General features: G+C 42.7%; 1 protein-coding gene across 1 annotated transcript in view; it reads left to right on the plus strand.

The window, feature by feature from the left end:
• The window catches only part of iqsec1b (IQ motif and Sec7 domain ArfGEF 1b), a 238,265-nt gene that overhangs the window by 119,520 nt on the left and 91,061 nt on the right, over positions 1 to 27,684 (plus strand).

A 27,684-nucleotide genomic window follows, 5' to 3' on the forward strand; every position in this document is an offset into this window, starting at 1 on the left:
TAACACTGAAACTATGCGTCAGATTTCATCTTCATATCCAATCAGTTCAACGTGCCGTTTCAGGTCTGCTGTGGATGGGACTGAAGTGCGGATTTTCTTTTTGAAAGCCGGCGGGCAAAGTTTGCCCAGAAATGTCCTGAAATCCTCAGCGACCTCGTCATAAAACTGGTTTAAATGATCTCCACACTGCTTCGTCACCTCCATGCTGATTTTTGTTTTGATGACGCATGCGGCGGTACGACACTGGCGACACAGATTGGATGTTTTTTCCACTGTTCACGGTGTGTTTTAGCCCTGGTTTGGGCCTGGAAGGCTCTATAGAAATCTGGCTCCCTATTGGACAAAGTTAAACTGAGAGAGCGTGGCGTTCACAGACACCAGAATGAAGGAGTTCACAGTAACGTTCATCAGGCAGTAATACGGTACGTTCAGTTCACGTTCGCCCAAAATATGAACGAGTTCGGGAACTATCGTTCAATGAATGTGTGCAGGCACAACACTGGGCCTCAGTGTGTTTAACGGTTTAGCCTAGCCATGTAAACGCACTGAATGAAATAAATCAAATACATGCACTAATAGAGTATTTTACAGTCTGTTTTACAGAAAACATACAGAATGTCCTGCAGTACAACAACTCTAAACATCTTGCTCAGATTAATGACTACTGCTTCACTGGCAATGCTAATATTTATGAAGGTGATCAATATTAATGAGGGATCTGCAGAAAATCTGGAATTATTCATGTATTTAAGACAGACTGCACTAACTATACTAGAGGATTAATGTTTCATTCATCGGGCTTATGTGAAGCTGTACGTGTAGCACATTATTTAAAATGACTGTGTTGTGAAGCTCATAAATGTGCCGTATCAGTCTCAGCAGTACCAGGCAGCGGGCTTTTTTGAGGGGGCTGTGTTGACATCTTGGTAATCCCACTACCCGCCTGTCTACAAAGCTCATCTATTAGTCGCAGGACTTCCGTTAGGCCCTTTTTATTTTATCTGGCATCCGGAGAGTCACATAAAAGTCATGTTTTCTGCTTCACTAGTGCAGGATTGCATAAGAAAGAAGGATCCTCCATCTGTTCCACCCAGGGCTTGCCTGCACTAAGCAGAGTTTTCATCACATTACCAAGCAGCCCCTCCCCTCCCCGGTCAAGGCACAGCCGCAAAGCCGAGGCGTGTTCAGAGCCAGGGATCGGCTGCCGTGGCTGATCATGTGATCCACCCTAGCTTAAGGTCGCTGCTGGTTGGTCTGTTTTACAGTGCTGAGATTCCTAAAGTGCCCTGACTAATCACATGGTCGGCCAAGGAACACGGGCAGCATGAGAGTGTGTCATAATGAGAGTTGGTTTGACTTGTTTGTAGTATTTTTATGTTCCGGTGTGAAGCAATGTTGGCGATTAGTGAGCGCTTCCATTTGGGACTTTTCATCCACTCAGCAGTTGCAGCTGATGGAGTAAGGTCTGTGTACACCACAGATACATTCTGGGATAGGAGAAAAAAACACATCCTGGGTTGTTTGCATTTCTTTAAACCAATCACAACCGTCTTGGCGGCACTAAGCTCTGGACGCGGCGACGGTGGCTCTGCTAAATAGTCTCGGGAAGGAACTTGTTGTAGGTGGAACATTTGCACCCCGCAACAGAAAACGGCACTTACAATATTTAATGAAGTTAACGGTTGACACAATACAGTAACGTGAGCTATTTAAATTAGCTGATACATGGTTAAACCTCATATGCTCTCACCAGTGTATTGCCATGTGCACTTCGTCCACAGCAATCTCCACAAATCGGTCCCAAAACGCCCCAGTTAGAGAGGAAATGCCGTAAACATATTATTTGCAAATCTTTACAACCATTCCCCAAAAGAACCAAGCAGGCCTGCCTTGATGCACAATCCAAATTGTCTTCAAAACTGTTGTCAAACGTGTAGCCTGCTAGCTCGAAGTTTGATGTTCTTGTCCCGAAGAGAACGGAGTTAGACGTTGAATGGAGGTTCTGATCCTAACATAGTTCATTTGTGATACAAAGTGTCTACTCTGTGTATTCTGTGGAGCTGTGGTGCAGTCACACGGTTATTTCAGACTTTATCTTTAGACGCCATCAGAGCAAAGCAGCAATAACATGGCAACATGGCAACATGGCAACATGGCAACACAGACAAACTGAGTGACTGAGTCATTTAATTATTTAGAAACAATGCTGTCAGATAATGAATGGTGTGGATGTGGTTCATATAGGCGCTGTCATTTATCTAACTGTGTGTCTTAACTGTGTGTGTGTGTGTGTGTGTGTGTGTGTGTGTGTGTGTGTGTGTGTGTGTGTGTGTGTGTGTGTGTGTGTGTAAAATGCCACATATATCACTCTTTATGACAGCAATATCAAATAAAGCAGCTGGAGCTGCACCACTTTGTTCCAGATTGATTTATTGGATTTCATTGGAAAATTCTTCGTCAGCATGTTTCCACAGAGCACGCTGCAGGACCTTTAGGTATAAACGCTGTTCCCAATCTACTGTTATCACAAAGGTAAATCTATCCTGAGATGTCTGCCCACTTGTCAATAATAAATGGGCCACTAAAATATTTACGTAGCCCTCCTGCTTAAAGTTTAATGCCTTACTCACTGTGCACCTTTACATCTTGAAAGATGACTATGGCAGTGTCACACAGCCTTTGTGCATTGCTTTAAACTTTCGAGGAAAATGACTAAATCATGAACTGAGTGTCATTGTAGATTTAAACGCTGCTTTTTTCCCAGGTTCCATCCTCACTGTTGTTTAAATGCTACATAAACCAAGGCAAAGAGGAGAAAACAACGAAAACAGCCTCAGTGTTTTAGCCTCAGTGTGTTGTAGGAGATCTGTGTGTTTTTATTATGTAGCAGTTGCAGGTGTTGTTGGCTACATTGTTACATGCACACTAATATCCCACTTTTATTCCAAATATGACAATATTCCTAAATTGATGTACATTTCCATGTAAACAGCATATTCCGTGTAGATATTCCGAATAAGGCCTTTTTACGAAAATAGCATTTTCCGATTAGGACGTGGGATATGCCGGTATTATTCGGGTTTTAAGCATTCTTTGGACATGTGTATAGAACATTCGGACTATGTGTCTCAGTTAGGGTTTGTTTTGCTGCAGTTTGCGACAGTTTACGGCCTCTTGCCTGCTTCCGACCAGCTTTGTGCGTTGCTGTGGTTGTTGTACACAAACCAACCAGCCGACAGTTTGCAGGGCTGCGGTAGAGATGCATGCCCAAAAGAACAGGAGGAGAAACACAGCTACTTTTAAACATTATCAAAGACTGGGATATCGACAGGTTTTTGGATATGCACAGACTTTGCAGCACCGAGCTTATCAAGAAGTTGGTTGAAAGAATTAAAAAGGGAGGCTGTGTTTGCCCGGTCGAACAAGTCCGCTGCCGGTGGAAACCTTTTAAAAAGTCCTGTTTTACACGGCTGCATGCAAACAGGGATATTAGTACAGTGTTCCCTCTATGTTGATTTGGAAATGGCGGTCCGCCACGCCAAAATATCTGCCGCCACGGCATCAGAAATGGAGCAGACGCACAATGTAGCTGCGGTTGCCTTTTAAATGATCCTGCCGATGTCGGTTGAGTGAGCGGCACTGCGCTTTGATGTCTGTTTTAGAGAGGCAGCAGACTTTTATTTATTCCTTTTCTTCATTCTGTCTGGTTTGTGTGTTTGTGAGTATTGTACATGTGGAGTTTGTTGTGTGACACCATGCAGGACGAATATATCTGTATAGTTTAACTATTTAGATCAGGGGTCTCAAACTCTCTCCGGTGCTCGGAAGCTTCACCGGCCGCTACGAGTTCATGTCGCTGACCAAGCCGTGGAACCGGTCCTCGCTGTCGCATCTCCGCCAGCGGTAGGGCTGCGAGTCCTTGTTATGTTGTTCGGACAGACCTGCCCCCACTGCTAAAAAAAAAATCCTAAGGGAAACCCTGTAGTAGTCTCGCTTTGCCAGACATTACTCCGCAGCGCTGTGGTGGAGGAAGGTCTGGCAAAGCAAGACTAATTCTAGGTGGACCTCCTGATGGAGATTTTTTACTATTTTCCAGACATATTTCCCTCTGTTGTGGTTATTGGAAACAGTTCTCAGATTTGCCATGTGTGTTTGTCTTTTATCTCTAAAAAACAGATGTGATTTGTGAAATGTGACAGAAAGACCGACCTCTGCTTGATTAGATTGTGCAGCTAATCTAGATGTGGGGGGGGGTTCTGTTATCTGATCATTATCACTGGCTGTGATACTGCTCTCAGGTGCCGGTGGGAAATGCCTGATATTTGGGACTTCCAAATTGGCTTTGCACATTTGCAATCTCAATAATGCCAAATTGTAAATTAATATGAAAAAGGCTGCTGTCTCCATGCTCTGCTTTGCACCGTTGTCCGGTGCCATGGTAACATGGATACAGTTGGTGGATGTAAACATCACAGATCCTGATGTCTAAAATAGTTTACGTATTGGGAATGGCAAGAACAACAAAAGAAGACATGGCATGAGATGAAGCCATGATATATGGCTCTGCATGTTGGGCAACCGGGATGTCTTGGAGATTAAAACAGATTCAAATCGCTATCACAGGCAAACCTTGCAGAAATAAATTGATTTTGTCAGCGTGAAATCACACATAAAACACACTTATGTACTCACATATCTGGCAGCGCTAAGCCCCGGACACAGTGACAGGGCATCTGCTAAATAGCCTCAGGAAGGAACTTGTTTTGATGGAACATGTGTACGTGTAGTTGTCAGAAGTGGAACATCGTTGATACAGACTATACTGTGATGAACCAGGTCTAATTCATGTTTTGTTTACCTTCTTCATTTCTACGTCATCAGCCGCGATATGATGCTGTTTGTGTCTGTTTGAAAGGCCCACTCTGGGAGGGCTGCTCCGGGTACAGTACAGCAGTCGACTGATGAGCGGTTGAACAGTGTGGCTCCACTGACATTTTGCTTCACCTTTCATCGTGTTTGTGGTGTTGCCTAACAGTCTCAAACTCAAACGTACTTCAAAGCCAGGATCAGACCAGGGAGGCTGCTGCTCTGCCCGCCGCAGGCAATAAAAACTGTGACATATGCTGAAAGCTGCTGGGTCTCTGCCTAAGACAAAAGCTGCTTTCAGCCGCATGTCATTATTTTGAAAATGAAACTTCAACCTATAACCTGAACTGTAACAGTCTGGTTGCACATATACTGCATATTATTTGCACTTTGCATTCTGCACTCAGCCCATTCAGCCTCTTTTTTTCTCATGCAACAGTTATTTTGTATGTACATATTTGTTCCTGTATTTATTTTATATTTCATATTAATGCTTAATATTAATTACTATTAAAAACTTTGTTTATGTATGCACCATTCACCAAGGCAAATTCCACATAAGTGTAACTTATTGTGGCAATAAACCCTTTCCTGATTCTGATAAGTATTCCAGCGGTAGGTATAGTGTTCAGTGGTGGAAAGTAACTAAGTACATTTACTCCACTACATTTAGCTAACAGCTATAGTTACTGCACTGGCGGGCATTGTCGGTAGCGTTGCCAACTTGGCGACTTTTTGGCTAGGTTTTCTCTTAGCGACTTTATTTCTAGAAAGCGATTAGTGAAAAATGTTGTGACTTCATCAGGGGAAGAGCGTGATATATTATATTGTAATTGATTTTCATGCATGCTTCTCAGAGTGATCACAGTCCACAGCTCTTCTGCAAACAGCACGGGGTCTCTCCCAAGTCTGAACTTGAAGCGAAGGTTTAAAAAAAAAAAACACATGGAAATACACAAAGATGACGCTTAATAAAACTGCTGCATTGCTGCATTTTACTGCAATGCAATTTCTTTTAGCAGATCTGCCCAAATCTGCCCCAGTTACAATACATCTCAATGACTTAATGCGTTCTGCTCATACTATTGACCTGTTGATATGTCAGTTGCACTCATTTACCGTATGAATTGCAGTTGATTAATGCAATCATTCATTTCAACAGCATTCGAATAATTCCACTTACTAAACGCTGTCTGTCACTGATATTTAGCACTACCATTTTGATTTGATTTGATTTGCATTAGCACATTAAAAAAACACAACAACAATGATACATGTAACCCTCCTGTTGTCCTCTGTTTCCAAAGTTTCTACATCAGAAATGTGGGTTTCTTTCAAGCAAATTGTCAAAAAATAATATGGGGTGTTCCATATAACACTCTTATCAACTAAAATTAAGGATCAGATCACTACTTTCATAGAGTTTTGGGTGTTTTATTACATTTTCATAGCATTTGAAAAACACAATGAAATGGTTTCTAAATAGTATTCTGACTAAACTTTGACAGTCAGTTATTATGGACTCAATCGTAACTACTTGTCGAAATAATTCATAATTTCTGCTTTATTTAACCCAAAAATGAGGTATAATTTCATAAAAATTAGTCTTTTTGACCATGAAAAAACAAAAACAAAAGAAAGTGTAAATCCGGTGGTAGTGGAAAAAAAAGCGACAGAAACCTAAAAAAAGTGTCAAAAAGTGTCTTAAAGAAGGGTTGACCGGGGAGGACAACACGTTTTATAGTCACGCATTGCCAGACCTTCCTCCACAGCGCTGCGGAAGAAGGTGTGGCTAGTCCACACAGCATTCCTGGATGGGAGAAAAACATGCTCTGGTTTATTGGCATTTCTTTAAACCAATCATAATTGTCATGCAAAATGTCTCTGCAAAATAGCCTCTGGAAGAAACTTGTTTTGGTGGAACGTTTGTACGTTCAAAAGTTGTTTTAGTCGTGCAAGAGAAAACTCTGATTGGACAGATAGTCTAGCTAGCTGTCTGGATTTACCCTGCAGAGATCTGAGGAGCAGTTAACCATAGTCCTCACAAATCCACCGGAGGTTAGAACGCCAACATAAAGGAAGTCCAAGGCAACGCAAATCCGTCTTACATGAGTGAAATCCGGCAGGGAAGACAACACAAGGGTTAGGAGACATTAAGTTAAAAAAAGGCCATGCAAAGAAAACCCAGAAAACCCTGAAGGGGGCTTGGCATGTTGGGTTCCCTACAATTATTCAACAAAACATAACATGAAGAGAAAAATAAAGACATATAGTCTGTGAAAGGAACAGAAGAAAGGAACTACCTAATAATGAAAAAGGGAAAAAAAGAGAGAAAAGAAAAAGTAATCAGAGAGGTGATGTGCACCAACATTGAGTCTTTAGGACAGGAGTCCACTAGAGGGAGCATAGCTCTAAGGCTTTACTAATGGGCTCCTGGGTCCAGATGACTGGGAGGCTGCAGTGGATGGATAGCATACACAAACACATATACAAGACAGGAGCAAAGGTCGAGGTGTCTTAAGTGAGTCTTAAGCGAGGGTTTGAACGTTTCACAATCCGAGCGGTTGTTTATTTTTGAAAAGGCGAACTGTTCCAGAGATTTGGAGCAGCTGCTGAAAAGGCTCGGTCGCCTTCATTTTTTAACCTGGATAACTCACCATTTATTGTGAGCAAGGCGTAACTTTGGGTTCAACATCTAGCGAAAATGTTTGTTTCACCATTGGGGGAGTCAAATTATTACCGGGGTGTCTGGTGGTCGTCCCACAGTAATTTTTTTGAGCATAAAAACACTTCATTTCCTGCATTCTGTTGAATTTTTCTGCAACAATTTTTGCCTTTTTTCTGCATGCAAATGTGTTATTCATGTAAATATTGTTATTATAAATTAATCTGCTGTATTGTTCAAAACTTTCTGCAGACTCAGAACATTACATGTGTTTCGGGATGTTTTTTTTTTAGGAATTATGCACATCTTCACAACAAACTTTTGCATGAACTGGGGTAGACGCTCCATATCAATGTTCCATCTTGCTAATGGGTATCGTAGCTTCCCGGCCCCGGCAAGTTTGAAGAAGGAAACATGGAGGACCACACGTATTCAAAATCCAAATGTCAGGAACAGGAGTCTTCTTCTTCTTTGCCCAGAAAAAGAAAAAGGAGATTGAAAAGAGCAAGAGACCGGCTTTTTGAAGCGTGAAGGCTACCGTAGCTGTAATACCTACTTTGAACAGCGTGGTGCGAGAGAGTTGATTGCAATATCTGATCCCAACGCTAGATGGGAGAAACTCCCACACACTGGACCTTTAAAGAGGTTTTAAAGGTCTATCTCTGAACTAATCCTTTCCATAATGTTGTCTGACTACGGTGGCCGGGAAGCGCAAAGCAACATTACAAAGAATTAAAAAAACATTTACAAAGCTCTAGACAAATTAACATTTTATTAAACAAATTAACAAGACGGAAAACACTTTTACCAGTGACATGGAAGTGATGAGGTGATGTTGGTGAGCGCGGTCAGTTTGTGTTGTCGTTGTGGAGTATATGGCGTGAATGAAGTTTATGGTGACCGAACATGGAGGGATGTTTTGCCCGTTTTGTGGCAAACACGTGAACAGCTTAACGCGGTTTTGCTTTACGTGTGGTCGGTGTTTGGAGTTTTTAAAGGACGTGGACCTGACGGAAACACTGAAAAAACAGGGAACGTATCGACAGCCGCGGCTGGATAGAAGCTACAGCGGGGCAGCTGAGTCCGTCTCAAGGGAAGCCCGGGAGGACCAGAACCAGGACTGAGCGGAGTGGACGGTCACAGCCTGCTGAAGTTTAAATCACAGGTTTCCTAAAGGGAGTCTGGCGGGACTCGGACTGGGAAAGATGAAACATGACTTTAAGTCTTGTTAAATAAATAAATACACACAGAAATAAATGAATAAATAGTGGAGGGGTGAGCCTGGACATTTCAGTCTGTTTAAACTTAACTTTGAAGCAGAACCTCTTAGTTCAGAAGGGTGAAGTTTCCGATTGTACTCATATCTGTGAACTGATTATAATAAATTTTATTTGTATTAACACATTAATTAGTCTCTTTGTCTTTTTGTTTAAAAAAACTAGAATGTCACATGAGATTTTGACGATTTATATCGTATATATTTTATTTCCGTTAGACCTTTGCCTATATTGACGCTGATGCATTAAAGAGGAGTGCCTCCCCTGTTCCAAGATGGCGGCTCTATTGACGCATTCGTTCCAATGAACTGCCGTAGTCAAGCGACAAGTATATATCTATGGGTCACCATAAACTTCTTTCACGACAACACAAATTCACCGCGCTCACCAACAACACCTCATCACTTCCGTGTCACTTCCGGTATGTGGTACATTCCCTTTCCGTGAAGAATCTGTCATTTGTAAATTTGTTTCGGGACTGGTAAAAGTGTTTTGCGTCTTGTTAATTTGTTTTCTAAAATGTGAATTTGTCTAGAGCTTTGTAAAAATGTTTCATTCCTTGTAATGTTGCTTTGCACTTCGCGGCCACCGTAGTCAGACACTTAGAATATTAATTAAATCGAGCACTTTTGTGAAGGTAAATACAAGCTGCACAGTCGCCCTATTAACTTACATTGTTACATTGTTTCTCCGCTGCCGACTGCAGCGATCTCACTTAATACTGGACCATTCAAAGATTGTTGTTCCCATCAGTCACTTAGACACAAAAACATAGGAACATAGGGTTGGAAAAAAACAGTAGTTACCCTTTAACTTCATTGGTTATCAGGCAAATGGAACGCTGATACAGATAATCTGCAAACTGCCAGAAAATGGCCCGATAATCGTCCAGGGCCGATAATCAAAGATGTCTATAATGATAGATTGATTAATCAGTCCATCCCTAGTTGTAAACCCCCATCCCCCCCCTAATTACGCCTATGTATGTGACAGTTCTTCTTTGACTGAAAGGGTCAAGACAGGACAGGCACACAAAACAAAAAACGAGTGGTTAGGAGTATGACCTAGAGCTTTGTAGTAAGCTTGTGTCTTCAGTCAGAGAGCCCTTCAGGATGAAAGCTCAGTCCTCTGAAGCTGAGGGCGATAGGCATCAATCAGCGTCTAATGGGAGCCACGTGAGGACATTATGTGAACCGCGTCCCCCTCGTTCCTCTCATCACTCCCTCTCAGACCTCAGCTGGCTCCTCGTGGCTTCACAATAGCAGCAATTACACCGACGCTGGTCCCCCGGGTGGCGGCAGGCTCATGGGGGCTGTTAGGGCTGTGCAGGGACGCCGCCAGGGAGGCCGTCTTTATTGGTTTCCTGAGCCCGAAGTGTAGAGGCGATGATAAGACCAGCACTGGCCTTTTATCTACCGCTGCCATCGCTGTGGGGAGAGGGCTTTATATCTTAGTGGGGAATTAACTAAGGGTGGGAATCACCAGAGGCCCCACCATACCATTAGGGCTGGGTGCCCAACTTTGATACTTTTAGGCAATGACAGAATTGCCTCTATAGTATCGAGTATTGAAAAATGCCTCGTCATTCAATACCAAATTTCAAGTAAATTATTTAATTAAGGAAATGATGGAATAGTAACTTGACTGATTGATTGGGAAATGTTTTTTTGATTCTTTTTTCATGATAATTTTTTGGCCATTTTGGCCTTTAATGGATAGGACATGTTCCATGTTCCTGTTGTAGACAGGAAAGTGGGGAGAGAGAGAATTGGAAGACATGCAGCAAAGGACTACAGGTTGAATTCGAACCCTGGGCCCCTGCGTTAAGGACTGAGCCTTGGTACATGGAGCGCACGTTCTACCAGGTGAGCTACCAGGGCGCCCCGCTTTTTGGATTTTGATGATGTTTTCAGTTATAGGGTCGTATGGTTGCATATTGAGAAACGATAGATTGAAAACCCTTTGATTGTTATTAAAGATGTAAAGCTATAAACGGGTAGGACCCGAAAAGTTGGTAATAGTTGGTACTCCCCATGCAACACATGGGAAGAGTCCTGGGAGATTTTGTCAGCCAGTCTGACGGTGTGCAATACATGGCTTTCAGTGAACGCGTTCTCCACTGAACGTCCCACCAATTTGCAACAAATCCTCAGGAGCCGTAGACTCCTGGCCTTCAGATGAACCGATAGGCCCCTCAAACCACACTAGTTTCTCAGTTTACTATAACAGCCCTGCCTGGAGTCTGGACATTTCTACAACATAAACAAGATTTTGAGAACAAGAGCTAAGTTAAGTCACGGAAAAAAAATATCCCAATACGGTGTATCCATTTTCTTCCCCCCACCCTTAGAATTAACACAGCATCCAGGCAGAGCATGTGCAGGGAGAACACACTCCGAGTCTGACAGGAAACACTACATAATGCAAGAGAGCGAGGCTTTTAATGAACTCTGAGGAGAGCAGGTCAGAATGAGGTGCCGCTCTCACATAACGGTCCCAATGTGTCTTCCTCACTCAGACATATAGACTATAAAGCTTTCCCTTGGATCCAAAAGGAGGAAGGCATCCAAGTCTTATCTTGATCATATCATACAAATGTCTGCCTCCCTCTCAACTTACAAACAAAAGCCGTTTCTTCAGCGCCTGCCTGAGACTTGAATCTGCTGAGAAAATGTAGGTCACATGGTAAACTGTTTAATTTCCATGAGGATAAACAAGATAATGGGATCTGTTCTGCCGTCTGAATCAGCAGAACAGTGTGGCTGCTGGCGGAGTTTGTTGCCTCAGCTGTTTTTTTTTTCAAAGAAATACAAACCACTGTATTTTTCCAATAATCAGTTCCTGCTGCTGTGGAAAAAAAAAAAAAAAACATGTTCTACAAAACGGGACAAGCATGTTAGGTGCATGATGTATACGAAGAATAACATTACACATGCTACAGTATATTCTTCTTTGTGATGAGATTGGGAGAGGCTAAAAGTTAAAAGATCAAAGTAAATGTAACACAAAAACCCAAGTTTCAGAAAGGTCCTTGAAGTAAACCTCTCCCTAACATTGACATCTTTTCAAAATGTGCTTTCGGAGGAAACGTCCTAAAGTCTATTGCATTGGCTGCAGCAAGGGTTCGAATGACAAGTTACTGTGTGCAACGCGTTCTCCCGAACAGGTCCGTATGATATCGTATGAAAATGTATGCACACCAAAATGTTTGGTATCCTACGAAATTAAGAGACCGCCGGCTGGTTACGAGCTCCATGACGCCGAGTGGCAGTTGCTAGTTGTTGGAGCCGCTACAGAGCTTCGCCACGCGGGCTTCAAACCTCCGTCACAGCTCGGTCGTATCAGCAGCAGTTAGTAGATGTGTTTAGCCGAAAATGGGTGACTTTGAGCCGGGTACAGAGCACCGCGAGCTGCCGCTTGTTTTGGGCGGATATTATGGTTCAATTTAGTCCACAACATATAAGCGTTTTGCCGCAACAACAGTTAAGATTAGGCACCAAAACAACTAGTTAAGATTAGGAAAAAGATTGTGGTTTGGATTTAATTACTCCCAAGGAACACACATTTCCTGGGTGAAAGTCTTTAGTTTTCCACGGGAAGCGAACTTCGCTCCCCGGCTTGAAAGTCCTGCGTGTTAAGCCCCACCCATCCGCCCCGACCTCCTCCCTACGCAGCTCTTATACAGTACAGCGGCCGTCAGTGGGGTGAATACAGCATTCAACGAATGGTTCATGAGAACGGGCTGCTGTGTGACTAGTTTCTGGACCTCATGCGTGTTGTGTGTGGTTGTCGGTTTATGCTGGAATGTTTTCATCACACATACGTACAACAGGGACTGTGTCTCGAGTGTGCAGCAGCTTGTATTACAATTCTGTGGCTAAAATCTGTTGTTTGTGGAGTTCACTGGAGGATTAGATGTGAATAGCTTCTAAAACGGTGGATGTTTACAATAATGGCTGCAGTGAAGATTAATTTTTTATGCTGTTTGTCAACATAGGTCACATTCTCATATTTGTGTCCATTATAATACCGTGATAATAATTTACCTGTGTTGTGTTGATTTAGCAATTGTCGGACAAATGTCGATAGGGTCAAATAGAATTTGCGAAAATAAAAACCAAATTTTGGGGGAGTAGAGGATGGGCATGGACAACATCAGACTTTTTTTTTCAATAAAGCAGAGTTTACGCTCTGCATCACAAACCTCAGACCAAAGACTTTTGTTGTTCTTGTTGTTTTACCGTAACAAAGATCTCACCCAAAGATTAAAGGTGCCCTGCCACGTATTTCATGACTTTGTGGTAATGTCTGAAGTTCTACCATGGACTCTGTAACATTTTTTGTGGAAACAATGCCTTGGTTACCTTGTTTCAAGCCATTCTAGCGTGGTATAAAAAGCCTACAGGAAGACTCAGCTCGATTTCTGCCAGTTCTCATTAATATTCAACAAGCTAAGCTGTTTGAATCTGATTGGCTCAGCCAATGAGAGCCTGGCTATCCGAATCCTTTACCCAGCCCAACTGGGCGAGCTCATGAATAGTAATGAGCTCAGGCAGTATGATGTCAGACTGACCAGCATTTGTAATTGGTCTGATTTCTCTGCTTATTTCTTTTCAGTGGCTAGAGCTGACAGAGGAGGTAGCAGTTCATTTTCACATTCCCTACATAACACAAACACATATGGACCTGACATATTTCAAAAAATGCAAGTAAAAACGGTTTTGTATGGCAGGGCACCTTTAATCAAATGTTTTAGTTGCCAAAATGTATGATTTATGCTTCTGCGTTAATCTACGTTGTGATACTGACCCTATGTCGGACCCTACGCCATAGCCTGACGTGCACCTCTCTCACTATGACTCTAGAGTTGGTACTCCTCCCAAGCAAATTCCCGTCACTCTCTCACTCGCTCTACCACACACTCCCCACGCACACACACATGCTGGCCCTGCTATTCTCTTAAAGACAAGCCAGACCCACACCCAGATGTTGGGTCTGGGAACTCACCATTGGCAGGGCTCAATCCGAGGGGCGGGATAAACGGTTGTCCTTCAAATTCCCTCTGCACGCAATAGGATAGCGCTACAACCAACCAGAGCAACGCTAGTTGATAGATTAAACTTGAATTGAATGACTTCAGTGCCGTTCTTTGTTCTTTTCTCAAAGAAAAGCTTAACTCCAAGTCTTCCAGAAGACCTCTGTTCCCAGCAGCTGCAGCCATAAGCCCCGCCCACCGACTCTATACACGATGTGATTGGCCTGACCAGAGTTTGGTTTTTCTAGCTCGCAAGTCAACGGAGAGTGCCTAGACCCCCCCTGGCTGCAAATTACATTTGCTGCCGCTAGGGTGTGTCTAGATTTCTAGGCTAATTGACGCATATACCAACGTACAAGTATAAACTTCAGGCCACATATTTTACGTAGGCTATGGCAAAAGTTCTGTGGGGAGCCTCTGCACACCCACAAATCACGCTTTAGTCTTAGCCAGAGTCTTATTTGCCGTCAAGACGTCAAGCAACTTTGAGTGCTGCTAAGAGCTGGACCGTCCTGGACCACATAACCTGTTCTGGACCACGGAGACCTGGAAAAAAGACAGACTAACACAGTTTTTTGGAAAGCTATTAGAGGCTGACGCTCCTTGCGCCAGATGTCATAGTTCCTGCTGGAGTCTGTACACCTCTACAACAGAGGTGGTGAGTTAAATGTTTTAATAAACAAGATGTTTAAGTTGACAAATTCCAGATTTTAATTTCAATTTAGCAGAGATTTGACACCATGCAATACCTGCTAAAATACACTAACACGGTTTTCCTAAATGTATATTGGAAGTCTTTATCTTTATTACAAAATGAAACAGTCTTAGTGCTGGTTGTTAGTCCCTGGCCTGCTGGAGGTACTAATTCCCAGACCTAAAGCCTGTGAATTAAAGCAGAGCTCAGCTGGAGTGAAGGGCTTGTCCTTCCCCGGATGCCAAATGGATTCTGAGGTTATTACCATAACGCTTTCCTCCAGCTCATTTAGCTCCGGTCCACAGCTGGTTCCACGAAGAGCTGCACCTGGTACAGCCAACAAAACAGCTCCTACTTTACATCCTCACTGACTACTGCAGCTGAAAAGATGTTACAATATGTCAGGCTGTAGTGTCAACAGGACATGTCATGAAATGTCAGGTAAAAAAACAACATGTTTTTGTCGCCGGGTTAGCTCAGTTGGTAGAGCAGGTGCACATATATAGAGGTTTACTCCTCGACGCAGCAACCGCGGGTTCGACGCCGACCTGCCTGACTTTGCTGCATGTCATTCTCACCCCCCCCCTCTCTCTCCCCTGTCATGTCTTCAGCTGTCCTGTGGAAATAAAGTTATAAAAATGCCCCAAAAATAATCTTCAAGTTATTTTTTCTGATTAAAGCCTTGAGGGAGTTCCATGGACTGTAAAACTAGTGGACGCCACCCATTGGTTTGTGTTCTGCCGTTTTGATGCCTCGTGTTTGGCGATACGGTAGTCGCCATTGTTTTTTTTTTCAACCGGATGTTCATCTGCATGTACGGCAGTACAGAAACTGTAAACAGCAAACTTTCCCTTAAGGTCCCAGCTAACGCTAGCGGTAGTTAGCTAGCTTGGTCATTTTCAGTCGACCAAAATGATCCAATTAACTTCGTTGAAGCGAAAACACACAGTGAGAGGGTCAAAGTTTAAGATGAAAACATGGACAACACCCAAAAACTAGTTCAGTCTATTTCAATGGTTAGCATGATTAGCATTGCTAAGCCTCTGTCCTAATTGACAGGTAAAGCATCCCCTGCTTTATCATCTATTTTAAAATAAATGGGACAACAATTTACAACTGCTGTACTGAAGAAGACTTGGAAGCGACTGAGACAATAAACTCAATCTGAAATTTTTTACTGAGCTAATAAATCAAGTGAGAAGTAGGGTCCCTTTCTCATAGACTTCTATAGAAACTTCTTCTTTGGAGCCAGTGAAGACGCTGCTGGAATTAAGATAGAATGCAGGTTTAAGGTACTGCATTTGCTTAATTTTTCAGGCCCGGTCTATGGGGAGTTCCCATAAAGGGGCTCAAACAATAGGAGTGAAGCAGTAGTAATGAATGATCATTTCTGACATGGGCTTTCCTTTGTCTACCCTAGGTAAAGAGCTGATCAGGCATGGAGGACGTCTCACTCTGCCTGCGTGCAGACCTCAGGCTCTAGAGTATGATAGATGGTCTACCATTTGGCTCCACCGTCTGCTCAATAATGTGCTGCTTGCCCCCCCTGAGTGGGATGCCCCCGTCACACTGTCAGCGAGACAAAGGAAAGTGTTTACACTGGTCCTTAATAAGGCGTGAGGAACATGTGTGGCCCAGTCCATAACCTGTCCTCCTGTGACGCTAAATGAATGAAAAGGAAATTACTTTTACTGCACCTTAACTGCTGCGTAAATTCAAACAGTCAGCTTGTTACCAGCTAATACCTTTACAACATTATATTACAGCTACATGCTTTTAAAAGAGACACCACTTATTTTACTTATCAAGTTTAGCTTCCCAGTTTAGCTTTTCTTTACTAAGGAGTACTATTCAGCCTGTGCAGCCTCTGGAGTGGCTTTCCAAAGTTTGAAAGAAATAACCCTGATAATGTCATTGGGCTTGGAGAAGACACATTATTTATCAGAAAGTCTGTTACAAATTGGGGGCATGAAGTTTGAAAGAGCTGGGCACTTTTCAAGGAAGGCTCTAACAAAAGACACTATTGAGTTCCATTATGAGAAATGTAGGATCCAGTGTTTTTTGGGGGCTTGGTGGCTGATTTGTTTGTAGCACTCAAGGGCCACCGCAGTAAAGGCAGAGTATTAGCGAACACAATTACGCTGACAGTGGAACAAGAGATGTTTTGGTTCATCACCGTCGACAGTCAACCAGGCTGTTGTTATGAACCCTTCAAACATATAGCTACAAAAAGTAATGCACTGTAAATCGTACGTATTCTGCATATTAATTACTGTATGCATCAAATTAAGTGCTGCTGTATAAGAGTGTGAAGACCCGCAGGGGACTGCCGATTTCTCCGACGCTCCATGGTTCCGAACTCTCTATAACCCGAAAAATTCCATTTGGTCCTACAGCCCACTAGTCCGACGTCCCATCGCTTGGTGGCGAATTACAAATCTCATTATGGCCACGCCAAGACCCGCCCTACGAAGCAGCTCGATTGGTTGGGGTTAGACATTAAACCTCGAGTGGTTAAGGTTAGGATAGACGATTGGTCAGGGGATTAGGACCTGAATCAATGGGGTTACGTTACCTTGCGTAAGCATGGACCCCTGGCCAATAAATGCTATTGAAGGGCGGGTCTTGGCGTGGCCATACTGTGATTCGTAATATCGCTGGTGGACGTCGGACTAGTGGGCCGTAGGACCAAAGGGAATTTTGCGGCTTATTGAGAGATCGGAACAATAGATCGTCGGAGAAATGACATGGCACCAGACCCGCGTAGGGAGGAGTTCGGGCTGGATGTGTGTGTCCTAACACACAGTGCTTTATTCATTTCGTCAGCTAAACTCAACTGCAATCACTGAAACGTCCATAACCTCACGAAGACCCCAATACTTAACTGTCATGTGACCGGCTGGTGTTTGCAGTAATTTTGTAAGATGTCATACGAATTGTTGTGCATAAGTTTGGTACAGTTTCATACGAACCCGTTCATGAGAATGCGTTGCCCTCTCTGACAGATGAAGTTAGTCTGTGTGAATGTGAATGTTATTTTGTCTCAAACCACTATTCTGAAACTGGTTGTGACTCAGGATTTGGTAAGAAATAACATTAAAATACGCTGTATAACTTCCACAGTCTGCATCTGGACGTGCAGTGTGGAGTAGCTAATTAAAGCCTAAATAAATCATCAAACGATGGATGTAATCAGAAGAAAAGACACAATACTGTAGAACTGGAATTTTGGCCAGGAAATGTAGTACCTATAAATGCGGGGTGGAGGCTCACCTTTGGCCCCATGTAGCCAGATTTCGTTACGGTCTCTGGCCAGAGTATTTAATTAAAATGGAGATTTAGGAAAGTAAAATCAATTTCACGAAGCAGAGGCATATGTTTTTACTTTCTGTTCTTTTCCAGAGTCTTAGTGTGTTGTTGGATAAGCAGCAGATAACAGAGCAGCCCAGAAAAGATTGCTTTCTGTCTGAAGCTAAATCAATTTTGTTAACACGTTTAAGTTTTGTAGATTATAACCTTTATTTTAATGGCATTTGATGACAGTATTTAATGTCTAACCAGTTTTACAGGATCTCTTTGACAGATCTCAAAAGCGCTTAGAAATGAAATCCATTATAGTGTGAGAGTAATGGCAGCTTCTGTCTAGAAGCTGGATTTGTCTTTTTAGTTCTCTCTCTCATAAATCCCTCAACTTTATGGAAGTGAAGTACTTAATCAGTGGAGAGCCACTTTAACATGAAGCCAAGCTATGTGGCCCAAATTCATTAACTGCAGGATCCCATTCTAGTATTTGTTAGTCTGGATCCACAACAGTTCATTTCCAGGAGTGTGTTGCCGTCAGACTCCGTTCTCTTTGAGAAACAACAACAAACTTCGAGCTAGCGAGCTACACGCCAGAAAACTGGGACGTTTTGGGACCGATTGGTGGTATTGCTGTGGACGAAGTACACACAGAGATACACTGGTAAGAGCCAATGAGGTTTCACCATGTATCAGCTAATTTAAATAGCTCACGTTATGTATTGTTTGAACAGTTACATAACTTCATTTAATATTTTACGTGGCGTTTTCTTATGAGGGGTGCAAATTTTCCACTTAAACAAGTTCCTTTTCAAGACTATTTTGCAGAGGCACCGTCGCTGCGTCCGGAGCAAGACGATTGTGATTGGTTTAAAGAAATGCTAACAGCCCAGAGTGTTTTTTTCTCCTATCCCAGAATGTATATGTAGGGGAGCCAGATGTAACTCCACAGCTCTGTGGCGATAAGTCTGTCAATGCGAGACTAGTATTCTGTTGACTTTGATCACTGGAACACAATATTGCATCAGATTCATTAGTCTAGCCTTATTATAACATGTAGAATCAGATGGGATTGTGTGTGTTGGTCTAGGCACTGTGTTCTGTTACAATACTGTAAACTTTCCCATGCTGTTTTCATCTCACAGCCTTTTACAAAATGCTGTCTGTTCTCACTTCAAAGCCGAGTGCCAGGCTGAATAATTGCCGTATCGCTTCACGTAGCTCCCCGACTCGGCCTGTTCCGTGGCACTGTGAGCTGAAAGCTGTAGCGCCGGTATCCAGTCTGCATTTCAACATCTCTGCCAGAATGTTTACAACACCCATCCAACAGTGAAATCTGTATTACACAGGAAGTGACAATGGCACTCTGTTGTCATAGGGTTTGTTTAACATTGGTAAATCGAAAATTGGACGCCACATTTCAGCTGAATGGACTTTTCTTCTTTGATATTAACCACTCTGCATACACAGTCTATCATTTTGCTGTATTGACAGCAATCCAAGAAAAGTGTGGCCCTGAGGTATAGTTTATTTTCTGTTTTTCCATGTAAAACCTGTGTAAAAGCTACGTGATATTTGAACACTTTGTTTTGTTGCACAGATATGTACTTTGGGGAACATATGTAATCATCAACTATTGATGATCTGTGTTACTACATTCATCATTTATTCAGTCACGCATCTGTACTTGTCTGTTCCACTTTATGCCGCATTATTTTAGGTTTCACAATGAGCTTCTGTTGATGGAGCATGCCTTTTTATTGAACCCAGGCTGTCATCCAAGTGTGGATTTATTAAATGATGGAAATATAAAAAGGACTTCTGAATAGAAATTGTTTGTTAAGATAAGATAAGATAAACTTTATTGTCCCAAAGGAAATTTGTCTTGGGCAAAGAGAAGCGCTGTCAACAGCTGCACACACACACATACACCAGACATGAACAGACAGGAAGTACATTGTATAACAAGTAGAGGTGTTGAAATTAATCAAATAATCGATGCATGGAATCGTGGACACGGACGATGCTGCGTTGATAATCGGCAGGCTCATAATCGATTATTTCACACCTCTAATAACAAGACAACAACGTGCTCTAGGATGGGCAAAAAATAAACAAGATCATATTGCGTAGGCCCTGATACAGTAAAGTATCGCACCCCCATAATAAACTTAGTCAGTGATTGCTATGCACAAATATTCAGATCACTGTGCTGATTGGTTCTCCTCACCCTGACCCTGAAACCTCTTTTCAACCAATCAGCTAGAGTCCCATCAAGGGGCCATCAGTGTCTTTTATTGCTGTGTTTGAGGTTGTTGTGGCAACCAGCCCAGGCTTTTTGTGTGTGTGTGTGTGTGTGTGTGTGTGTGTGTGTGTGCTTGAGAGAGACTGTGGGCCCTCATGGGTGCGGGCTTGGCCCCTGTGTGCACCATGTGCTGCCGCTGATTAGCTCGCCTCTGAGCAGCCCAGACTGGCAGAGGCTGCACAGCATCTGATAAAGCCTAATTGATACGGCCACCGAGGGAGGCCTTTGTGTGCTTTGTTGGCCCGGTGAGGCGCAGCAGAGTCAGACCTTGTCAGTGTGGCCGCTTAGACAATAGGAGCAGCTGTAACTCAACTCTGAGAAGCAGCGAGGATGGAGAGAGGAACCTCCTCTGCTATTGATTGACTGACTGGGAAAGAGTGAGTGTGCAGAGAAGGAGTAGGACGAGGAGTTTTTTTTTTTTTACAAGAGAGGGTTGTGTTGGGAGTCGGGACAAACCTTTTTGCTCAACAACTCCGGAAGAAGCCATGGTTTCCAGTGCCTGACATTTTAATCAAGTAACTAGTAGCTTATGCCGTGACAGATACAGGAAGCACAGGACAGGACGGGACGGGACTGCTCAGAGTTAAGAAAGGGAACAGAGGGCTGCAGGTTCAGCCCCCTCCATGTGGCCCAGATAACACACAGGCAGACGTTGAGATGGGACTGTACCATGCGGGTTGTCAGTGTTGTTGCCATACAGTCTAAACTGTGCAGGATTTGCTTTGTTCTGCTAAATGTAAGCCATTCTTTTTAAACAAGTTACTAATTACTATTTTTAATCTACGCCTTTATTTCTCGCTGACAAAATGTTGAAGTTCAAATCTTTTTGTTTGGATTACTGGCAGTTCCTCTGTCTCCAGCCTCTGCATGGTTTCTATAAAAGGTAAGGTGCTCTATATATATATATATATATGCTCGTTCATTTTAAAGCTTAAAATGTTTTCTCTTTCCTAGCCTAGAGAGAAGAGACGTAGCTAAGACCATTCAAACATTGTGTCACTGCCAGTGCTTTGTTGTAACTCTGTGATAATTGAATCAGGACATGCTTTTGGTCCTCAGTGTGAACAGACTTTTACTCTTTCAAGTGTCATGTTTGAAGCAAACTTGAAGGATTGACAGTAACTCACCCATTCCAGCCACACGCTTCTTTGTTTACTCCTAGTTGAGATGGGCTGAAATGGGACGCGAGGCCCACGTGTCTGTGAGGTCAACTGGTCTGAATGGAAGCGCTATTGTTGTGGCTTGCCCCTGACAAGCTCCAGTGTAGTATTCAGTCTATTGTGTGTGTGTGTGTGTGGTCCCACTCATAGTTATTGGCTGGGCAGCATGAGGCGACACATGCCTTGTAGTCCACTTTTCCTTCCAGCATTGGAGCGTCCACAAATCTGATTTGAAGCGTGACTGTTTTCTTTTTAAGTTTGCATGACAAATGCCAATGCCTTTCTTCTTGTACATGTGTTAGCAAATGTAAAAATAGGATGTTTTTGAGGTAAGATAACAATGACAGTTGCCTGCAATTTAAAGTAGCACTGCACAGATCTTACACATTTCAGTTCAGTTGATTGGGAATTACCACTTGTATAAGGTCTTCCGTGGCTTTCTTAAGTCTGAAAAATAGTTGCATTCATCTAACTACTTAAACTCAATGTTGTTAAGTCATTTTTGCTCAAGAGCTGTCGACCTTCAGTACAGCTGCAAAATTGTCCATTACATCAACTGGAAGTCATTTATTACAATACATTGTCCGAAACATATTACAGTTTTGTTGAAAGACATTTAAATGGGTTTTGCGGTGTATGACTATACAGACAAAATAACTGACACAGTCAGCTTCAAAGCTAATCTTAGCAGGTTTCCCTGGCCTCTGTTTTGTCTCATTTTCTCTGTGTAATGAGAAAGACACCCGTGGGGTCAGTTGAAGTGAGCAAACTCTTGGTGTGGTTCAGAGAATGGTAATCAAAACTGGGAATATGTGATGTGGAGAGGAGCATCTCTGAGCGTGAATTGTCACACATCTCCAGGCCATATTTATTCATGAGTCCAACCATCCCCCCATCCATCCACCCCTCCATGCAGCCGTATCTCTGGTGGGGTGGGGGGGGGCAAAAACGTCCCCCTACGACACGGCTTAATGCGCGTGTGTTTTCCATTTAAATACCAGACAGTGATTGGATGGTGGAGACCCATTTCATTAAGCTTGAGGATGAGCCAAGCGTTTGTGTTGCTTTGGAGTGCGGTGGGACTGGAAAGTGTTCATTTGCTGTGGGGTTCCTGAGTTGTTTTGGGAGCCAGACGGTTATCAGCTTCGGGTTCAGAGTCAGTATACGGTTATAAACAAAGGAAAGGAGGGGTAGAGGGCAAAATTGATACAGCACAGAATTGCGATTTCTGTGGCAATACTGTATCAATACATGGACACCAAATATTAATCTTTTATTTTATAAATTGGACGTGACAATTTCACTTTTTGGTACTAGAAAAATTCAATCAATTGCTTTTTTTCAGCTTTTTTTTAATTTATTTATCTTTTTAGATAAAACAAATGTTGAAAATGTTTTCCTTTGGAAACATAATATGAGATCCGAAAAAAGGTAATAAATTGCTATGCACTACAGAATATCACATTTGAAGGTGTCGGCCTTCGTCTGCATATTTTTTGGCCGACGTCCATATCAGCGTCAACACGAGGAATCCATCTGTTTGACTATTCAGCTTAAGCTAATTAGTACATAAGAAGAAAAACGGTAGAGAGGAAAGCAAACAAATGACTGTGAGAGGGCAAACAGATGGCTCTTCTCATTTTTCATCTCATCTGATCAATCTAATACACATGAAGTTGTCAACACACAACGTACAAGGTAGTTTTCCGTCGGCTGTTTTCTTTGCGGTGTGTTCAAGTACAATTTTTTGGCCAAGACAAAGCTGACGTGGGGCGACGCCACAGTCGGCCTTGGTCGACACTAGTTCTTGGCCGTCATGCAGATAGTTTTAGTTTTATTTGTCCAGGTTTAAAAAATGGAGGTAAATGGAATTCACGTTAATCATGTTCATTGGAACTACTTTCTAACTAAGAAATGGTGCCTATAAAAACCGTTGACAGTGATGTCTGTAGATTATCCACAGTAATGAAGAGATAATTAAAACAAAATGTTGCTGTTGAAATATTTTAAATGTCATTTCAATCAATGCTGAGATCACTGCAAACAACATTTTGTTAGGGCTATGTCGTCAGTACTTTTTTAGGCACGGACCGATGTATCGAGTATCGAAAAATGCCTCGTCATTCAATACCCAATTTCAATACCTAAGGAGAAAATCTCATCAGCGTCAGTGAGCCAATAAGCATGGAGCATACTTCTACCAAGATCTAATAATATTTGTGATTGGCTGTCTAACGTTGCACGTCGCAGAGACACTCGGGAAAAACTCTACATTACGCACAGAGACTGGGCTCACGTAGTAGGGGCCGTTTAGTAACCTGTATCAAAGTCACAGTACTGGTATCGGTACCGGTATCGAAAATTATTGAACGATACCCAGCCCTACATACCGTTCACCTCCATTGTATTAGGGTGGAGTGTCTTAATGGCTGGATACCACTATAGGTTTTCTTTACTTGTAATCTAGGTGAACTGACCCTGTAATAGCTTCTTTGTTATTTATTATTTGTAGTAACAATGTCTCTGTTGACCCCATTGGTAATGTGTCAACCCCCACTGTTTGTCTGCTAATGGATTTACCTGTGTGTTTATAGCTGGGGTTGACAGTAATGGCTATGGTGTTGATGGGGCGCGAGGAGAACCTGTGCTTGTGCCGTACGTTGAGCTGGAGTTAAGGCAGCGAGGTGAAAAACTCTTCGTTAGAGCTCTACCCTCTCTGCTGTTGTGGGTCACTGGCCCACATCAAGCTGTCCGAACACGGTAGTTCATCAGCGCTGAAGACACCCCCCCGCCTCCACCTCCCCATCCGCTTCATCATTCACACCCACTGACTCCATTCTGCCTCACATTTCCTCGTCATCCACTTTCCCCCCAGCAGACGTGACCTAAGCCCCTCCGTGTACCGCCACTAACTCTTGACAGAATAATTGCTCATAAAATTCCCCCAAATCCCCGTTGCAAAAAAAATCGGGGCATCGCCCTTTTCCCTCAAGAATTACAGTGTTTTCATCTAAAGTTAACAGCCATTGCCTTTAATATTCCACACTAATTGTAGACTGGAGTGAGCAGTTTCCGCTGAAGACCAATTTCAGGACATCAACAGGCTTTTTAAAGAAGCAGGTCCCTTAGGACACGTACATAAACCTCTGTGTTGATTCACAACTAAGACTGTGTATAAGCAAAAAGACAGAAATATGCATTATTTTCGTCGAGACAGAGACACATACGCCGGATTCTGTTATCTGTTATAAATCTCAATCACCGTGGAACTGGATAAACAAGACTAATTTCCACTCCCACATTTGCTGTATATGGATGTAAAAACACCCTTAAACACCTTTTTGCTTATCGATACTTCTTGTTAGGCCTTTCTAGGGTTGCAACTAGCCATCATTTTGTTTGTCGATTAATTTGTTGATTATTTTCTCGATTGATCCATTAGTTGTTCGGTCTTTAAAGTGATCAGTGTTTCCCAAAAAGCCTAAGATGACATCCTCAAATGTCTTGTTTTGCCCACAACTCAAAGGTATTCAGTTTACTGTCACAGAGGAGAGAAGAAACTACAAAATATTAGCATTTAAGAAGCTGGATTGATTATCAAAATAGTTGGCAATTAATTTAATAGTTGACAGCTAATAGATCAATAATTCTTTCTCGAGCGATAAGAACAAAAGACAGTAGATTGTTTTTTAGAGTAGAGGTTTTGTGACTAGTTTATACCAGTTTATGCATGGGGAACGGCATACACATGGTTGTTGTGGTTTTTGTGGCCCTTGGTCTTTTTCCGACTGATCCCAGGTTTCACAAATGCAGATGAATCTCAGATAAATCTTCAAAGGCTTTCAGGATTCACACAAGCTCACCTAAAAAATGGGGGAAAAAAAAACTTAATTTGGTTTTTCATGCTCAGAGAAGGCTGTATAACAAGTTCGAAAATGCAAGACAGTAATGGCTTGGTGGAGTGAATTGTTTAATGTGAAGTGTTGTGTTAAAAGACCGGCATCTTTAATAGAGTGCTAATTGCATTAATTTATGGGCCATTAACACACTGAGCTCTGTCATATTCTGCCAGCAGCTCGTTCACACCGACCACTGCAGGGTGTTCAGCCTGCCAGCCACAGCGCTGAAGAGGAGGGTCTGGTTAGTCCACACAGCATTCTGCATTGGGAGAAAAACGTGCTCTGGTTTATTGGCATTTCTTTAAACCAATCACAATTGTCTCTGGACAAAGCTACGGTACCTCTGCTAAATAACCTCAGGAAAGAACTTGTTTTGGTGGAACGTGTGTAACGTTCAAAAGTAGTTTTAGTCGTGCAACAGAAAACTCAGATTGGACAGATAGTCTAGCTAGCTGTCTGGATTTACCCTGCAGAGATCTGAGGAGCAGTTAACCATAGTCCTCACAAATCCACCGGAGTTTAAAACGCCAACACAAAGAAAGCGGAAGGTAACGGACATCCGGCCGAAAAACAGGGACATCCAACGCAATTTCCGGCGGCACCAGAGCAATCCCAGAAGTGGAACTTTGTTTATATAGACTACCCCGTGGCAGATACGCCTTGTGGTCAGACACAGAAAAGGCAGCAAAACCATCATAAGAACATAGAAAGACACTAAAACTTTCCAAATAGGAAAAACTATTTGATAAACAAATCAGGAAAACCAGGATGTAAAAGAAATACATCAATGTAAAGTAATTACAAGTAGAAGTTTGGAGGTCCGAAATCAGATTTCTAAAAGGTCTAAAATGCACAAGTGTGTTGATTTTAAGAAAGTAGGCAACAGAGAAGTTCTCTGATATTTCCAGCACATGACAAGTGTAGTCTTCCTGACTGCTAATAGCTAACCCCTCAATGAGAGTGGGGGTGAACGAGAGAAAGACAGGCAGTGGAATAGAGACACAGAGAGAGAAATGTTTAGCAGCTGCTCAGAGGAAGGCCACAGAGGGAGTGAAAATACTCGGCTATTCTTGAACGTCTAAAATAACAAAGGCAAACTTCTTGCATGATCCCTGTGGGGATTTGCATTACTGCGTGTCAGCATATCCTTTACATGCAGCTGATGTTTGTTTGGAACTTTTGGTACGCCCAACTACTACCAATTACTTAGGACTGGAGATGCAGTGGTGTTACTATAGGCAACAGACAACAGTGGTCTAGCAAAATTCTACGTTTTTTTGACCCACATGGACATGCACATTGACCACAAAACTAAAAGTAATGCTTTGTAATTCGCATGCATTCCACGTATGTATTACTGTATGCGCCACATTGACTGCTGCTGTATGAGAACACAAAGATCGGCTGATGTTTGGGTTATAAAACACAGGGCTTTCAAGCGGGGGAGCGGAGTTCATGTCCCGGAAGTTAAGTGGAAAACACAAGACTTTTATCCAGGAAACAGGTGTTTGTGTCTCGGTAGTACTACTTAAGGGGACCGGTGTTTTAACCCAAAGCCTCAATCTTTTTCCTAATTTTTACTAGTCGTTTGGTGCCTAAACCTAACTGTTATTGCCTCATGACGGTCACCTTGTGACGACTGTAACCTCGCGGTTGTCTGTATCTGGCTCACAGTCACCTTTTCCGGGGGAAAATTGAACTGAAAGGGAAGGCTAAACTTAACTGTCATGTGACCGGTCAGGGAGGCGGTCACCATAATTACGTTTTTAATAATTGAGTTATCATACGAATTGTTGTACAAATGTTTTCATACGTATGATATCATAAGAACCCGTTCATGAGAATACATTGTGTTGGCCAGACCTTCCTCCACAGCACTACGGAGGAAGGTCTGGCTAGTCCACACAGCATTCCACGATGGGAGAAAAACATGCACTGGTTTATTGGCATTTCTTTAAACCAATCACAATCATCTTGGGCGGCACTAAGCGCCAGGCGGAGCTACGGTGCCTCTGCAAAATAGCCTCGGGAAGGAACTTGTTTTGGTGGAACGTGTGAACGTTCAAAAGTAGTTTTAGTCGTGCAACAGAAAACTCAGATTGGACAGATAGTCTAGCTAGCTGTCTGGATTTAGCCTGCAGAGATCTGAGGAGCAGTTAACCATAGTCCTCACAAATCAGCCGGAGTTTAAAATGCCAACACAAAGAAAGAGGTAGTTGACGGACATCTGACCAAATTGAGGGACATACGGTGGAATTTCCGGCGGCACCTGAACAATCACGGAAATGAAACGTCGTTGTTATAGACTAAGACTATGGCCAATCAGCCCGGGCTCCAAGCATACATCTGTGGTTCCTGTGAGGGATCTGGAGGCATAACACAGAGAGTAGACTGCTAATGAAGACTTTCCACACCATCAAACTTATTTTGCTGCGTCATGGTGCTCCTTTCACTCAGTTTATGACAGAGGATCTTCGGGCTAC

This window comes from Perca flavescens, chromosome 4 (assembly GCF_004354835.1).
Source record: "Perca flavescens isolate YP-PL-M2 chromosome 4, PFLA_1.0, whole genome shotgun sequence".
Lineage (NCBI taxonomy): Eukaryota > Metazoa > Chordata > Actinopteri > Perciformes > Percidae > Perca > Perca flavescens.